Below are 17,767 nucleotides of genomic sequence, written 5' to 3' on the forward strand. Positions count from 1 at the left end.
GTTCGTATACTATTGTCAACAATACCAGTCAAAAAAATTAACACAATTTTCAGTAACTTGTAAGAAATTCGGTATACAGATTGTGAAATGCATATTGGCAGGTGGAACATGCGTAGTAGGTGGCAGGTGGAAAATAATGACGAAATGACAAATACAGATAAACTTAGGCCTAAATATCAATTGAGTGATAGCATTTTACTTGTGAGGTTTAAAAGCCAGATAGTTAAAGCCAATAAGGAAAAAATCAAGTTAAAATGTTATGTTTGCTAACAAACACCCTCAGTCTGTTATTACATGTAATGTATACGACTACTCGTTCCACTTTGTGTAAGATAAATATGTGTATATGTTTTTTTATACCATCAGCCATATGGCTAGAGAGTGTATATATCAGGTCATCTAGAGGTGTCCGTCCGACCGTCTGTCTGTCTAACTGGCTGGTGCGCACGATAACTCTCGAAGGGAGTATCCTATTTGTTCCAAAGTTGGTACATCGTAATATTATTATCGAATTTTGATCGAGTTCGGAGATGGACAATATCTGTACATTCCATCCGGTACCTCCTCGACAAAAGGTCGAAATAACATAGGCTATATAAATTTTCGAAATCCCACTTGAAACTGGAGTTATAGCATCAGAATCAGAGATACATTCCAAACATTTAGATTTTATATGCACATATCTATTGGTCTACTGGCGTAACGGAAGTTGGAACAAAAATAAATTTGCCTAAATATATTGAAATCGGATCAGATTTGGATATAGCTCCCATAAAAATTTTCTGCAGATTTCATATAGTTGATGGATTAAATAGGATGTGTACACCACACTTCAATTTGGAATGTGTGATGGAATTCGTATAAAAAATATGACAAATTATATTGAAATAGGTTCAGATTTGGCTATAGCTGCCATATATATTTTCAGCCGATTTTACATATTGCAATTCGAACAGAAAGACGAAACTTGATCAGAAAATAAATTTGTCAAATTATTTAGAAATCGGTTCAGATTTGGATATAGCTCCCATTTATATTTTCTACCGATTTCGTTTATTTGATACACCGAATACGATGTTTATGTTCGATTCCAATGAAATTCGGCATGAATGACTAAAATTTGGTACAAAAATAAATTTGTCAAATCATATTCAAATCGGTTCAGATTTGGATACAGCTCCCATATATATTTTCGGCAGATTTCACATATTTGATGCACCATTTGATGCACATCAAACAAGGTACGTCCAATTTCAGTGAAATACGAAAGGTGTGACGGAATTTGGCGTAAAAGTAAATTTAGTCATATTATATTGAAATCGGTTCAGATTGGGGTATGATTTTATTAAGAAGCATTGACCCATAACGCCTTTGCAATGGTATTCAGCTAACAGTAAGAAACTACACAACAATGTAATTGAGGATACGATTATTACGTGGAAGTATGTTGCTACCTCGAATTCTCTAATTACAATGTAATCTTCAAAAGATTACAGTTTCCTCCACGCTTGGCATTTGCCAAGAAATTAATATATCCGAAGGAAAACCCCTTCGTGTGTGCGGATGTAGTTTGACATGTTCCTGTTTTTCTCGGTTAGCTCTTCCTGGCATGTACACGCGTTGGTAGACCGAGCGATTACGATTAATTACGTTTTTTAAATATTTGAATTTGTAATAATTTTTTTATAAACAAATGTTCGTATGTAAAATTTTGAATGCATATAAAATCAAAAGGGGTTGTAGTCCAAACCTGGTACGTCGTGATTTTTATATCATATTAATTTAGGTCCTATACGGAATCTACTTCATAGAGGGCCAACAGTTTGAATAATCATAACAGAAGCCAAAATATATGTATTTAAATAATCGACCCTTATACTTTTAATACTGTTTAACTTCTTCCCTTTAAATCCTGGCAGTGACAATTATCGTAAAATTTTCACCAACAACTTGTACTCCCCTTCAGGATATTTTTAAAATACTAAATAACATTGAAAATATCTTGTGGTAGATGCAAGCATCTGAATTTCTCTTTAACTGAAGCTGTTGTTGCGATGTTGTATTCAATGTTATAACCAACAATCTAAATATAATAACAGCAACAACAACAAGCAGTATTTTTGTTGTGTGCATCCATATGCAGTTATTCGATACTGTTCCATAAATGCCATAACAATAGCTAAACTGCTGGCGTTGCTCCTTCCGCTGTTGCTGCACATTCCGCACAACTGAGACGAGTAACTAAATTTGCCCGAAGTCAACTACACAAGTGACAGAAAGACAAATAGGTTTTTGTTTTTGCTGAATGACAAGAACATTTATCGAAGAGCTTCAATGTGTGTGTAGGTGTTTTTGTTTGTGCGCAATGGTTTAAGGCTATTTTAACTAAAAGTGGTTTTCTTTTCAAACGGGCGGTAAATTTAGTCATATTATATTGAAATCGGTTCAGATTGGGGTATGATTTTATTAAGAAGCATTGACCCATAACGCCTTTGCAATGGTATTCAGCTAACAGTAAGAAACTACACAACAATGTAATTGAGGATACGATTATTACGTGGAAGTATGTTGCTACCTCGAATTCTCTAATTACAATGTAATCTTCAAAAGATTACAGTTTCCTCCACGCTTGGCATTTGCCAAGAAATTAATATATCCGAAGGAAAACCCCTTCGTGTGTGCGGACGTAGTTTGACATGTTCCTGTTTTTCTCGGTTAGCTGTTCCTGGCATGTACACGCGTTGGTAGACCGAGCGATTACGATTAATTACGTTTTTTAAATATTTGAATTTGTAATAATTTTTTTATAAACAAATGTTCGTATGTAAAATTTTGAATGCATATAAAATCAAAAGGGGTTGTAGTCCAAACCTGGTACGTCGTGATTTTTATATCATATTAATTTAGGTCCTATACGGAATCTACTTCATAGAGGGCCAACAGTTTGAATAATCATAACAGAAGCCAAAATATATGTATTTAAATAATCGACCCTTATACTTTTAATACTGTTTAACTTCTTCCCTTTAAATCCTGGCAGTGACAATTATCGTAAAATTTTCACCAACAACTTGTACTCCCCTTCAGGATATTTTTAAAATACTAAATAACATTGAAAATATCTTGTGGTAGATGCAAGCATCTGAATTTCTCTTTAACTGAAGCTGTTGTTGCGATGTTGTATTCAATGTTATAACCAACAATCTAAATATAATAACAGCAACAACAACAAGCAGTATACACTTTATGCAATTTTTTTTTGTTGTGTGCATCCATATGCAGTTATTCGATACTGTTCCATAAATGCCATAACAATAGCTAAACTGCTGGCGTTGCTCCTTCCGCTGTTGCTGCACATTCCGCACAACTGAGACGAGTAACTAAATTTGCCCGAAGTCAACTACACAAGTGACAGAAAGACAAATAGGTTTTTGTTTTTGCTGAATGACAAGAACATTTATCGAAGAGCTTCAATGTGTGTGTAGGTGTTTTTGTTTGTGCGCAATGGTTTAAGGCTATTTTAACTAAAAGTGGTTTTCTTTTCAAACGGGCGGGAAATAAATAAAAGTACGTTTTATAAATTTGTGGTATTTGCAGAATTTCTATTTTCAAAGAAGCATTTGTTTTTGAAGAAATATTTTGGTGGTATTTTGAGTAAACATAAAATTTGGACGAAACTTTAACAAAGAAATAACTTATAACTATATTTTCAGAAAGGGTTTTATTTTTCGATGATTAAACAATTCTTCGGGTTTTCTCGATTTTGTTAAGTAAAAAATATTATAATTTTGTGTTTTGTAAACGTATGTTAACTTATGCTCAATATTACAAATATTTCCTAATACCCCAATAAAAATTTTACACGGAACTATCTATAATCGCCTTTAAATCTCAGACCCAATTCTTGCAAAGGCTATACATCGAATGTATGAGTAGGAATCAACCTCCAGAAGAACTACCTAAAGGTAATATCCTGAAATTTCGTATAAGGCTCCCTATAATTATTCCAAAACAGAAACAATAATTTCAATATTTACTTAACTCTCAATATTTTGTCTTTTATAGAATACTAGCTGGCCCGGTCCGCGTTGCTGGCCCGTAGTTTTTGTCTATTATGCATATATTCCCAAGCATAATTATTCACAGATATGACTGATATACGTACAGGTCGATTTAAAGTGTTTTAAAATACCTGTACCCATTTTTAAACAGTGGGCTTCAATATTTAAACCGTGGGCTTCAACTGTGTGGATGTGCTATACAAATCTATTAAAAAGTATATATCAATCTTATCGCCATATAAGGGATCAAATTAATTTTTAATATGGTAAAAATCGTAGCAAAATCTTCCAGTCAAATGAGCAGTAATTTGGAATTTGCTGTATTTTGTATACTACATAATTGAGGGCTGAATGATTTAAGAATAGCCAAAGTTAATTACTTTTTTAAACCCATTAGCAACTTAGATTGTGCATTAGAGTCCTCATAAGTCCCCCTAACCATGTCAGTCTGTTTGTCCGCCAAAAGGTGGACTTGAGAGGGTATTATAACATGGATAAAAAATCTAAAATTTGTAGATATGTTGAAATTTTAGTGTAAGATTTTCACCCCCCTAATACGCATTATTAGCCAAATTCTTTGAAATGTGGTTAAATTAGGAGGTACCTTCTTTATATGGGCACTACTCCGAAACATCGACCTACATTGAAAACTTTCTTCTACCCCTTATAATCCAAGATGACAAATAGAGGCCAAATCAAAAATATAGCAGAACAATATAGCATGTCATAGCATTTCGCGTGATTTAAAAAAGTAAAAATAGTTTTATCCACCTCATATATGAGGCAGAATGATAAGATGGGAATTAATTTCATTTGCCATTTAAATTGTAAGTTGGAGACCCCTTAAAGTCCATATTTTCATCATAGGATAATTCAATGATGATTAAACAAATATTCGGTCCCGTGCTACTTTCTTATATTTGTAATTTGTTCATGTTTCCACAATTTATTTCATATGGATGCACATCCCAAATCTACGTTCCCAACCAATATTCTCTTGGGGGTTAAAAATTCAATAGAATACAAAATTTTCTTTTCTGACCACACATTAGATGTGAAAGTGGACTTGGGGATACTCCAATGTGGGGACTTTACTTAAATAAATTCCTATGTGGCAATTATCTGTATGATGGTTCCCTACCCCAGGGTGGCATAAATAAAATTTTTTAGCCAAATCAATTGATGAATGTGGTCAATACCAATATGGGCCCTACTCTGAAAATTTCAAATTTTATGCGAAGAGGTTATCTACCCCCTTAGAAACAAAAATGTCAAATAAGGGCCAAAAAATGAAAAAAGTGGCCGGCCAAGACCCCAAAAATAACTTAAATCATAGATGGTTATATAAATATGAAATCGGGTTGTTCCCTTATCCATGAGTTATGATCGATATAAAGACCTGTAAAGGTGATTTTAGGTATTTTGAATGTTTGGGAAGAATTTCTGGAAGGATATAAAACCTTTTCTTACTAAAAGTCCCATTCGCTCTACTATTTTGCACCTTTTATTTCAATATTGGTATATTACTTATTATTCTCCCAAAGAATTTTGCATTTTGAGCTCTCATTGGACGGATCATTGTCACGCTTTGAAATGAGCCCCATTAAGCTTTTTCGGTCATTTTTGTTTGTTTAAACGTGTTCGCATCTTCCAGCTAACCCACGATGTAGGCCCTGGAGTTGAAAGGTAGATGTCAGTTAACATCCTATTTCGCACTTATTCAATTTTTTTAGTGAAAAATTATTCTTTATTTTGTTCACAAAAAAAAATTGACAAAAAAAAGAATAACAAATTGAAAAAGTCTTCAACTTTTTCGCTGATTTTTTACAGCAAATGTTTTAAGATCCTTCCTTACAAAGTTTGTCAATAGAATGTACTATTACTTTAAAATTCGATTCCATTGAAAATGTTTTTTTTTTGATTTTTGCAATGAGATCTCTTTTTCATGATTTTTCAGCGATTTAGAAAAAGTAATTATCTTTTAACTTTGGTGTGACCGCGTTAAATTATTTCGATATCATCTATTCCGTTTCGCCACCACATAATTCGCTACTACACTTCCATGTAACCCGCCATCAATTTCAGTTCTCAAGAAATCAAGTCAATTAAATAAATTGGTATAAATATTCGAATTCAAAAATAAAATATAAAAAAACACTACAAATGTACATTAGAAAAAAGTAAGTCAAAATGGAAAAAAAATCATGCAAAATAAAACATTACTATTGTACATTTGAAAAGTCAAAATGAAAATGTTAATATATCACATTTTTACGCGATTTTTTTGGATATTATCCTTTTCGGAGAGTAGACAACTCCGAATTTGTGTGAATCGTTAAAATTAATCCAGCGGTTCTTAAGTTATAAGCGTAGTAACTAACACAACTTACATTTATATATATAGATTCACTATGCATGAATTTTTGTCATATGGGAAGAAATAATAGACATAATGCGAAAGACATCAATTTTTTATTTAAACTAATTTCCAAACCATCATTTGGGGGTTTATTCCCAAGAGAATTTGGCTTCACGTTCCTCACTATTTTTCTCTCAAATGCAGTGCAACCAATATTAAATTTTAACATATTTTTGAATTTTCGCAGCCCAGCAAAAGGACATTTTGTTCTGTTAATGTCATATCCCTTGTTACAACCCACGATAGTATGGACCCAACAATTTATACCCCACAAAGTATATATATATATATATTCTTGATCAGCATAAAACTTAATATCGATTTAGCGATGTCCGTCCGTCTGTGGAAATCACTCTAGGTTGGTTGAGTAGGTTGATAAAATTTTACACAAATATATATTACGTCGGCAGGATTTTTGACATTGACAATGGTTCAACTTTTGGTATAGCCCCCATACAATTGTACCTCTCTTTGGTGATTTAAGCGAATTATTCTGTGGAAATGTTTAAAATTTGGTATTTCAAGTTCGTAATAGATACTACAGCCTATGATAGAAAATTGTCCGTGCAGGTCCACGTCTTCGTATAGCCCTCATATAACGGTACCTTACGATATTCGGTATTTTGATGATTTTAGCGACATTATTCACCAGTATTGTTTCAAATTTGGTATTTGAAGCTCGTAATAGATACTACAGCATATGACAGAAAATTGTCTGTAAAGGTCCACGCCTTCGTATAGCCCCTATAAAACGGTACCTCCCGATATTTGGTGTTTTGATGATTTTAGCGACATTATTCACCGGTATTATTTCAAATTTGGTATTTGACGTTCGTAATGAATACTATAGCCTATGGCAGAAAATTGTCTGCGCAGGTCCACGTTATGGTATAGCCCCAATATAATAGTACCTCTCAATATTCGGTATTTTGATAATTTTAGCTACATTATTCACCTAATTTTTTTTTTCAAGTTTCGCATTTGAATTTTTTAAAGTTGCCTATGCAGGTCCACGTCGTCGTGTAGATACTAATGTAACGGCTACATTCGGTATTGTAAAGATTTCAACAGAATTTTTAACGGATGATTATTTTTTGGAAAATTGTCAAATTTGTGGTGGAGGGTACTCAAAGTTCGATCTGGCCGAACTTCCAGCTTTTTTAAATGTTTTACTTTGCTAAGTTTTATGTGTTATTTTTCTTTTTCTAAAGAATGTCAGCAAAGTTTTAAAATGTCGGCTTTCTACCGAAACCGACAAAAGGATACTAGTCGATTCGTCGATTTAAATATCAAATTATATCTTGTTGTTGCAAAATAATTAGGCTTAATCCCATGATTGTGGTTTTTATAAAAACAAAGTTACTTTATTAGTGGATAACTATGGTAATGTTTACCAGGGGGTAAGTCATAGAAGTTATTTTGAAATAACTCATGGGGAGAATATCCCAGACAAAAAGCAAGGGAACTGATGAGGATTTGTGATTTTTTCTGAAACCTAAGTATTCCCGGCCTTACCCACAAGTAAACATTACAATCGTTCTCCACTAATAAAAAAGCATTGTTTTTATAAAAACAACAGTAATGGGATTAAGCCTAACTATTTTGCAATAACAAAATACTATGGTATCCCGAACAAACATGCCAACACTGTTCAGATAATCTATATCTATAAAAGACGAAAATGTTTGTACGTTTGATTGATTGTTTGTTTATATGTTTGTAATTTAAAAAAAAAAAACGCTGAACAGACTTTCTTTAAATTTCCTGATCTATTAGAGCATCGCCTGAAAGTGACATAGGCTATATATTTTTTTTTAATTCAACTTGGAACTGGATAATCAGAAGCGGAAGTACAAATTTCGAATGTGTGACAGAATTTTGTACAAAACTCATTGTACCAAATTATATTGAAATCAGTTGAGGTTTGGATATAGCTCCTATATATATTTTCGGCCGATTTCGTGAATTTGATTGACCAAATATGATATGTATGTTCGATTCCAATGAAATTTGGAATGAGTAACGGAATCGTGTACAAAAATGAGTTTGCTAAATAATATTGAAATCTGTGCACATAGCTCCCATATTTTTTTCGTCCGACTTCCTGTATATGACGCACCAAACTCGCTTTGTATGTCGAATTTCAAGGAAGTTTGCAACGTGCGACGGAATTTGGCCTAAAATTAAATTTTGTCAAATTATAGAGAGATCGATGCTGGTTTATATATTATTTTATTAACAGTAATGAAAGATTAAAAGTCGGGTGGAGTCGACTATATGATACCCTACACCACTATTCGTATTTAGTAGAGCTCCCGTAACATAAAAAATTAATATTGGGAATGATCGAAATAAAATTGCTGTATATTGCATGATATGACTTCGATAAGCATTATATTAAATAATATTTATTGGAGCAATAGATATACCGGACCGAGTTTCACCGAATGGTAAAATTCGGTTGAATATGAAAAAATCTATTTAACTTGGGCTGATATTACATATATGGTGAGCAATAGTATCTGATGCCCGGTATCAAATACCATTGTTGAGGAGTGTAGTTTACGCATGTGAGGGACTTTGACATCAAATCTAATGAAACATATATATGGGAGCTATAGCTATATCTGAACCGATTTTCACCAATATGTGAATCGCTTGCTTTTAGGCTGAATTCCGTTGGAAGTGACAAAATTCAGTCCACTTGAGCTGATACTAGCAATTTGGTGTACTAAAAACCTGAAATCGGATAAAGATACATATGGGAGTCTCTAAACATTAATTTCTGACCATTATCTTATATCTGGTAAAGTACTAAAGATCATTGTTATAGAGTACATAATAAACATGTGACGGACTTAGAACCCCAAAATCGAATGAAACATATATATGGGAACCGATGTGGGAAATCTGAACCTATTTTCACCAAATTTAAAGTACTTTTTTATTGGATCAATTCAGTCGGAACTGTCAACATTCAGTCCCTTTGGGCTGATATTAGCACAATAAACCATATATTGGATAAAGATATATGTGGGAGCTATATCCAAATCTGAACCGATCTTGATACAAATCGGCAGATGAATTTGTGGGCTAATATCTGGTACCAAATATATATATGCTTGTGGAGTCTATATTATGAATGTGAGGGGCTTAAACACCAAATCGGATAAAACATATAACAGGGAGCTATAGGTAAATCCGAAATGATTTTCAGCAAATTTGATGTAATTTACTATGGTCCTATCTCGCTTCCTTCTCCATGTTACAGACAAATGCACACAGACATAACACCCTTACCACTATGTGGTGTACTGAAGAGAAAGTATTGGCATGGGTATATTTATTGAAGAAGCAGAGATCTAGAGGCAAAGTGAATTAAGATAGGAAGCTAAAATTCTGCTAAAGCCTGCCGGCAAGTTCCAAGATGAGCTCTATCGGTCCACGATATCATATAGCCCCCATATAACGGTACCCCCGATATTCGGTATTTTGATGCTATTAGGAATATTATTCAACGGAGTTGTTTCAAATTTCGTATTAAGAGTTCGTAATTACATAAAGGTATGCAGGCTCACGTCTTCAGTTATCCCTCATATAACGGTACCTCCACATATTAGGTATTTTGATAATTTTAGCCACATTATTCACCGGAGTACTTTCAAAATTCGTATTTAATGTTCCTAATGGGTACTACAGCTTATGACAGAAAATTATCCATGCAGGTCACCGGAATTGTTTCAAGTTTTTTATTTGAATATATTTTAATGGCCTATGACAAAACTTGCCTATGCCAATCACACATTCGTATAGATCCCAATATAACTGCTATATTTAATATTTTTTAGATTTTAACCAAATTTTTAATGGATTTTAATTTTTTTTTAATTTGATCCAAATGGTGGAGAGCATTCAAAGTTCGGCGGGCCGAAATCACTTACTATACCATTTTATTAAAATTAATTTCATGTTCTTACAAATTTTTTGCATAAAGAAAATATTTATACCCTACACCACATAGTGGTAAGGGTATTATGTCTTTGTCAGTCTTGCTTAGGCTTTCGCAATTGTCAGACGTGCAAACTAACTATCGCTCTCTAGAAGTTGCTTACTCGTTAATAAAAAAAAAATTCCAAAACGAAATCTGTCTCATTGCTTGGATGATGAAGTCGGCATGTCTTCATCTAAAATTCCTAAAACTGGGACCAGACGAAACCGGTGGACTCCCTTACAACTCTTAGACAATGATGATGACAATTCAATAACTGACATGGACAGTGAACAGCCCCAAAGCGGCCAAAATAATAAAATTTCACCCATTAAAGTTTTAACTAAAAACAGTGATATTATAATCAACTTGCTTAATGATAGAAAGATTGATGATTTCTTAGTTAAAAAAATATCAATTGGTTTAAAAATTTTGTGTAATACAATAACAACATATAACAAAATGATTGCGGTTTTGCAGGAAAAAAACTATCAATACTTCACACATGATCACAAAAACAACAAACCATTTAAAGTTGTCATTCACAGACTAGATAATGAAACAAGCACAGAAGTTAAAAATGAGTTAATCTCTCTCGGACTAAAGTGCATTGACGTTAAAGAAGTGAAACGTACTTATGAAAAATATGTTGATACTCTTTACATTGTCCACCTTGAAAGAGGCAGTGTGAAACTACATGAATTGAGAAAAAATATTCGATCTCTTTTCAAAATTATTATTACATGGGACTACCAAAGGCGTATTAAAAACAAAACGGTTCAATGTCGAAAATGTCAAATGCATGGTCATGGAGAGAAAGGTTGTCATGTTGCCATTCTATGTTCGAACTGTGCTGGAAATCACCTCACTTCTGAGTGTCTAACACCAAATAAAATCAAGTGTGCCAATTGCGGTAAAAATCATAAGTCCACTGATGCTTCATGCCCAAACAGAATTATGTACCTAGAAATGAAACAGAAACTAACTTTAAAAACTCACCACAGTAAGAGAAAGAGCATTGAGTTCAACACTAACAATGAGAACTTTCCTCCACTATGCAAGTCTGCTAATAAACCTGTTGTTGTAAACAACTGGAAGCATGTCAACAACAATGATGCCTCTTCACATAATCAATTTCCCGTTGCGGCTGGCAGTACTCTATTCTCTGAGCAAGAATTTTTGCAATTGACATCTGAAATGATCTCCAAACTTGGTTCCTGCACTACCAGAGAACAACAATTTAATGTAGTAGCTGAACTAGCCTTTAAATTTGTTTACAATAATAGTCATAAATGAATTATTCTAACTTAAATATAATATTTTGGAACTCTAGAAGTATCCGAAACAAAATCGTTGAATTAACACATTTTATAGTTTCTAACCATGTTGATATTTGTTGTTTATCAGAGACTTGGTTGAATGACAGTGACGGTTTCAATATTCCCAACTACAAATATGTTAGAAAAGACAGAGTTGGGCAAGCTGGCGGAGGTGTGGCCATAATCATTAAAAATAATATTGAGTTTAAAATTGTCCAAAGTATACCAACCCAAATAATTGAAAACACAGGAATAGAATTAAAGCTAAATGATTCGCAATCGATTAAGTTGTATAGCATATACTTTCCTGGAGGTGTGAATAGTGTGAATAGGAGTGTACTCCGCAGCTTATTTAAATCCGATTTACGTAAAATCTTAAACACCGATGGTAACTATATTTTCTGTGGCGATTTGAATTCTAGACACCGTAATTGGAATTGCCTTCGTTCAAATACCTGGGGTAATATTCTTAATGATTTAAATCCACTTTACCCTTTTACCATCTTATTTCCGTATTGTCCAACCTATATCCCTGCTTCCTCAACGTGTAATCCATCAACTCTAGATTTAATTCTAACTAACATTCCTCTTCTTTTAACAAATCCTCACGTCATTAATGATCTCTCATCCGATCACCTTCCCGTTCAATTTAAACTTTCTGGTAATCCCTCCCGGTCATGCACTTACAAGTTCAATTTTTCTTGTGCCGATTGGAGTGCATATAAGCAGTTTGTTAATTTGAAGTTTCAACACACTAACTTACAGTTTGATATACCTGCAGACATCGATGATCACGTTGACTTCTTCACAAGCACATTGTTAGAGGCAGTTAGACGATCTGTTCCTCTTTTTTCTCTCAAAACCAAGTACTGTAAACTTCCTAATTATATTCTTAACCTTATAAAAATAAAAAATAAGTTTCGCAGAGACTGGATTCGGTATCGCCAAATTGTTGATCACAATGCAATGACTAAGTATAGTTTGATTATCCGTAATGAAATACACAAATATAGAAATTTAGAATGGAATAAAATGTTGCAACATTTGGATAAAGGTTCGAAGCCGTTTTGGAATGTATCCAAAATGTTAAGGAAGAAGTCTCGTTGTTGTCATAGTTTAATTTCTGGAGACCAAGTCTTAATAACAGATATTGATAAAGCCAATGCTTTTGCTAAGACATTTAGTGAAAATCACACAATATCTGACAATATTGGTATACCACAACACATTGAGAATGTAAATGAAACTGTTGAAATGTTAGGAAATATGGATATTGTTACTCCTAGTTCCGAATTTATTACAACTAGTGAAGTTGAATACATTATACGTAACCTTCAAAAAAGAAAAGCTTGTGGTTTGGACGAAGTCAATAATGAAATGCTAAAACATTTAACCGGGAACGCATTAGCATATCTAAGTAATATATTTAACGCATGCCTTAGATTTCAATATTTTCCAATTACTTGGAAAACTGCAAAAGTCATCCCAATTGCTAAACCAGGTAAACCTAATAATAAACCTGAAAATTATAGACCTATTAGCCTACTAAGCACGCTTGGAAAAATATTGGAGAAGATTATTAAAAAAAAGATTTCAGAATTTGTCCATGAAAATAAAATTCTCCCTAATGAACAATTTGGTTTCAGAGACGGGCACTCTACAATACATCAAGTGAAACGTTTATGCAATGACATTCGTATTGGCTTAAATGGTGGGCTGTCTACAGCTTTAGTTTTATTCGACATAGAGAAAGCGTTCGATACAGTATGGCATCGAGGCTTAGTCTATAAACTTATGATTTTTCATTTTCCATCTTACCTCATAAAAATTATTGAACAATTCCTAAGCGGTCGACATTTTTGTGTTTCAGTTAACAATTCTTTTTCAGACTTAATGCCTATTCATGCTGGAGTACCGCAGGGATCCGTTTTGGGACCAATTCTATACAATTTATACTGTTCAGATATGCCGTCTCTTAGTCCATGTAAATTCGCTTTATATGCCGATGATATTGGAATCTATTATACCGGTCTACTAAGTCATAATATATTAAGCAATGTGCAACATTCAATTGATATATTATGTGACTATTACTTAAAATGGAGAATTAAATTGAATTATACCAAAACACAGTCAATATTTTTCACAAAAAGAAGAAAATCTTGTTTCGTACCCAACAATAACCTTGTTTTAGGAAACGACAATATAACATGGTTAGACAATGTAAAATATCTTGGCATTTGGCTCGATAAAAAACTAACTTTTAAATATCATATAGATCATGTTTTAAATAGGGTTAACATGTACAAACAAATTCTCTATCCATTAATTAATAGGAATTCATTGCTAAGTAATGATAATAAAATCTTAATCTTTAAGGTAATTTTTCAATCCATCATCCTCTATGGTTGCCCAATATGGGGACATTGTGCAAAGTCACATATTAAACGATTGCAAATTGCACAGAATAAAATTCTTAAGATGGCATTAAAACTACCTTGGGATTTCCCGACTGATTGGCTTTACTCTATAAGTAGTGTAAATACGGTTCTATGTTGCATTGAGCAACATATTAGTAGATTCAAAGCCAATTGCTTATTTTCTGAAAATCCTCTGATTTTAGGTATTTACCTAGATAACTAAAATTACATGTATTTGTGTAGATATTATTTTTGTATAGAAGGTTTTTGCTTATAGTTTTCCTTCAGACACTTTATGATTTATTACTATGTAACTGAATTATTTAAATTTTTTATTATATAATGCTTTCGATATAAGGCCTTGCCACATCTGTGCAATGATTTATAGAAACTAAGATGAATTGTAAATATTAACTATTTTTAATAAAGAAAGAAAGATTATGTCTTTGTGCATTTGTTTGTAACATGGAGAAGGAAACGAGATAGACCCATAGTTACTTTTGAGAACCTTCATAGAATCACTTTCTGAGTCGATTTATGCATGTCAGTCCGTCTGTCCGTCCGTCCGTCCGTCCGTCTGTCCATGTATTCTTGTGAACAAAATTCAGGTCGCATTTATTATCCGATTGAGATGAAATTTTCCAAACAATATTTTTTTTGGCCCAAGGACGAACCCTATTGAAATTGGTGAGAATCGGATCAAATTTAGATATAGCTCCCATATATATCTTCATCCGATTTCGGGTTAAATGTGCACCAAATGTCCACTATCAGTCAAAATTACCTGTATTTTGGCACACCCAGCCGAGTTCGGCCTAGAAGCAAGTATATCAAATTTGGAGAAAATCGGTTCAGATATACCTATAGCTCCCATATATATCTTTCATCCGATTTGATCTTTAAGTCCCTCGCATTCCTACTATGCACTCCACAACCGTGATATTTGGAGCACAGAAATAGCTGTTTTAAATTTTATCGAAATCGGTTCAGATTTGGATATAGCTCCCATATATATCTTCATCCGATTTCGGGTTAATTGACCACCAAATGGCCAAAATAAGTCCAAATGGACTGAATTTTAGTACATCGGACCAAATTCAGCCTAGAAGCAGGTATATCAAATTTAGTGAAAATCGGTTCAGATATAGATATAGCAACCATATATATGTTTCATCCGATTTAGTGTTTTAGTCCCTTACATTCGTAATATTCACTCCACAAACGTGATATTTGGTACCAGGTATTAGATGGAGCACAGGAATAGCTGTTTTAAATTTTATCGAAATCGGTTCAGATTTGGATATAGCTCCCATATATATCTTCATCCGATTTCGGGTGATTGACCACCAAATGGCCGTAATAGCATCAATTTTGGCAAATCCGACCGAAACCAGCTTAGAAGCAAGTACACCAATTTTAGTAAAAATCGGTTCAGATATAGCTATAGCTCCCATATATATCTTTCATCCGATTTGGTCTTTAAGTCCCTCACATTCGTAATATGCACTCCACAGGAATGATATTTGGTACCAGATATCAGATAGAGCCCAAAAATAGTTGATTTTAATTTTATTAAAATCTGTTCCGATTTGGATATGCCTCCCATATATATCTTCTTCCGATTTCGTGTTAATTGTGCATGAAATGGCCAATATCAGCCCAAATGGCATGAATTTTGGCAAATTCAACCAAAACCAGCCTATAAGCAAGTACACCAATTTTAGTAAAAATCGGTTCAGAGATTTGATTTTGTACCAAATATCTCATAGAGCTCTGAAATGCCCTGTATAAACCTTTTTATGAGAGCTCTACTAAATATGCATAGTGATGTAGGGTATCATATAGTCGGCCCCGCCCGACTTTTGAGCTTTCCTTACTGGTTTTCAATTTATATTTTCATAGAACCGGAATCCATCACCTGGATTGATGAAGAAACATTTTAGATTTTTATCAAATGAGAAACATAGATCACTAATTCGTTCAAGATAGCATCATTAGTTCGGGTCTGGACCTGACTATTAAACGTGGTTATGAAGCTAAAGTGATTTCCACAGACGGACGGACGTCGCTAAATCGACATAGAATTTTATATTGATCAACAATATATACTTTGTGGGGTATAAAATGTATATGTCGAGGTGTTACAAACAGAATGACAAACTTAGTATACCCACCATACTATGATGGAGGGTATAAAAATTCAATATCTGTGTTGGTAATGCCTATTGCCAACTACAAATACGTAGTTTGAAATAATTTTTTTTTGGAAAATTTAATAAAATTAGCAAATATCGAAGGTGATATTGTATTTGGGCTATAGGAATTTATAAATCTATATACAATTTTTTTTACCTGAGAAAAGTCGGTAGAAAGTCCTCCAACCGAGTTGTTGAAGGTGAAAAAATATGCATTATGACAACACTAGTGTCAATGTTATTATATGTCATGATTGCGTATGAGTGATGTGATGTTCTCCATCATGTTGCTCATACAACATATATTTCCACCACCACATTGGCTAGGAGCGGGAGAGAATCTGGCTGAGTAATGGTAAGAGGATAGTAGCAATAACCTACGTGTATAACGGAATAATATGTCATGTTGTTGTATGCACTTGACACTTGCAATATACTCTTGTTGACAAACAATTTAACAATGTCGGTAGAGGCAGTGTAATGGAACCAGGTTAGCTTGTAAAAAGTAACCTACAATGGAAGTTATTGGAGATTGGCAGATGTTGCATGCCGTCAGCAGTCAAAGGTTTTTTGATGTGACCAGAAAATGAATTGAAAGGATGTTTAGGGTTTTTTAAAGGTTTTAGAAAATAGAGTGGCATTCTAATTTTATTTTTTTTAGTAAAGGACACTTAAAATTAAAAAGGTCTAAAGCTATATGTATTGAGTTGAACATTCGAAATAAGTTTTAAATTAAATTTCAAAGAAAGCGATATCTCAAAGAAAGTGTATCAAATAAATGTAACTTCAATAAATATTAGCTTATCTTAAATTTGGTAAAAACAAATTCTCAAAAACGATAAGAAGTTGAGTAACCCCACCGCAAACATTTATTGATTAAATTAAAACAACATCTCAAAATTATACCATTTTATGGTAATTTGATATTGAGACTACAAAGAAGCGTTTAGCTATTCCGTTACTTTTCCTTTTTCACATTGAGTTTCTTTCCCTTTTGATACCTTTTTTCTGGTGTTTTCATCTGCCGTTCAATCGGCATCCACATTGAAAGCCACGCCACACGCACACACACTCATACTCAAATTTATGCATGGCCTACTGTTAAACAGAGAGCTATGCATATGGATTCCCCACCATTGAACCTTCATTCATTCATTTTAAAAATTCAAAATAGCGCCTTGGGACAACAACCTTTGAATGCGGAACGAAAAGCATTTGGGAATAAATTCACCTGTGGTATTTCTAATCGTTTTGTTGTTATGTGCTATTAAAGCGTAAGCTGCAAATATGATTTATATGAGAAAAATTGTTCGTCACAACGAGATTTTGAAATCGGGAAATGAATTTGTGAAAAATTATTTTATC

The 17,767-nt window shown here is 33.4% G+C and overlaps 1 protein-coding gene across 1 annotated transcript in view; it reads right to left on the reverse strand.

Annotated features, from left to right (window-relative positions):
* Positions 1-17,767, reverse strand: part of LOC101893308 (uncharacterized) — a 205,223-nt gene that overhangs the window by 150,741 nt on the left and 36,715 nt on the right. The window lies entirely within an intron of this gene.

This window comes from Musca domestica, unplaced genomic scaffold, assembly GCF_030504385.1.
Source record: "Musca domestica strain aabys unplaced genomic scaffold, Musca_domestica.polishedcontigs.V.1.1 11, whole genome shotgun sequence".
Lineage (NCBI taxonomy): Eukaryota > Metazoa > Arthropoda > Insecta > Diptera > Muscidae > Musca > Musca domestica.